Consider the following 1,402-nt stretch of genomic DNA (forward strand, 5'->3'; position numbering starts at 1 on the left):
AAATATACATGCCTAAATGCAAAGTAATTCAAGTTATGCATAGTTCAGTGACTAAAACAGAATATAAACTGGATAAACCTTACCCTAAAAGTAATAGGTAGAAGTTACCACATCTAGGAAATCAACACACTATTCACTGAGATCATATCTACTCTTAGAAATATTTGTTAAAACATCTACTGTTTCCTAGAAATTTTTGTTTATTGGTCATTTTTATGACTGAAGGGCAGAAGTCACAGAAACAAGGTTTCTTCATCTACCATTTGAGAAGCTGAATGAAGTATCCTGTAGCAAAAACCCAGCAGCTCCCCTGTACTAACTGCTCCTATTCACTGCTGGCAAAGATGGACTGGCCATGTGAACACCTGAAGCTGTATATTAACATTCACATCTAGAACAAACATAACTGGATTTCAAATACTGCTCTTCTAGTAGGCCTTCACCATGCAACTAAGCAAGAGAGGTACTCTCACCCCTATGAACTCAAACAGCACTTTATTTCCACTTTTGACCAAAAATGACTAAAATGTATCCCTATAAATACATCGTAAACTTCATGACAAAGTATTTAGCTTTTCTGAAACACATCCTGGTATACACTAAATAGCTATTCCCAGATAAGGGCCAAACTGACTACTGAGACTACTGAGTATTAAGAGTATGAAAATAGATTATCAGACAGCCCTAGATTCTAATTTCAGATATTTCACTAAAAGAAGTTAACTGTAAAGTATCTAATAACATTTAAAAAAATCAGTAATGTCATATTTCTTAAACATTTACTCTGTGATAGGTTCTGAACCCACTGACCAACTGCAAGCAACTGAAGAAAAAAAAAAAATAAACAAAATAAACTATCCTTAAACACCAACATCCCTGTGAGGGCACTTACCACACTCATTGCGTTTCATATGTGTTCCATAAATATTCTTTCTGGACATCACTTAGACACCTAGAACTCTGTCATTCAATGTTTGATCCAAGAGGTGGCAGCTTCCTTTTTATGTCTTTGTTTCCATCTCGCCACCTGTGTGCCTTCTGAGATCCAAGGGTGAGCTCCCATTTTTGCTTTGAACAGTGTGTGTGGGCACACACACACACACACATATATACACACACATATATGTATATATATGTATATATAAAAAAAGAAAAAAGAAAATAATTAGCTCAGAAAAATCTATGAAAAGAAAAAAAGGGATGTTTGAAGAACTGGCAAAGTGTATGACTACACCTGCCATTTCTAGCTATTCAGTTTTCACATGTCAAGCCAACCTTTTCTGCCAAGAATAATGTCCTCTGAAAAGTCTATTGAGGCACATTGACTGGATTTCAGAGTGTCCTTTTAAGCTCAAATTTTGAAATCATCATGTTCAGACAAGGTCCTGTGTCATCATAAACC

The 1,402-nt window shown here is 35.5% G+C and overlaps 1 non-coding gene across 1 annotated transcript; it reads right to left on the reverse strand.

Moving 5' to 3' along the window:
* Positions 1-1,328: 1,328 nt before the first annotated feature.
* On the reverse strand, positions 1,329-1,402 carry LOC114237595 (small nucleolar RNA SNORD107). Its single transcript, XR_003623123.1, has one exon. It is a non-coding gene; the product is annotated as a small nucleolar RNA SNORD107 (small nucleolar RNA).

This window comes from Balaenoptera acutorostrata, chromosome 3, assembly GCF_949987535.1.
Source record: "Balaenoptera acutorostrata chromosome 3, mBalAcu1.1, whole genome shotgun sequence".
NCBI lineage: Eukaryota > Metazoa > Chordata > Mammalia > Artiodactyla > Balaenopteridae > Balaenoptera > Balaenoptera acutorostrata.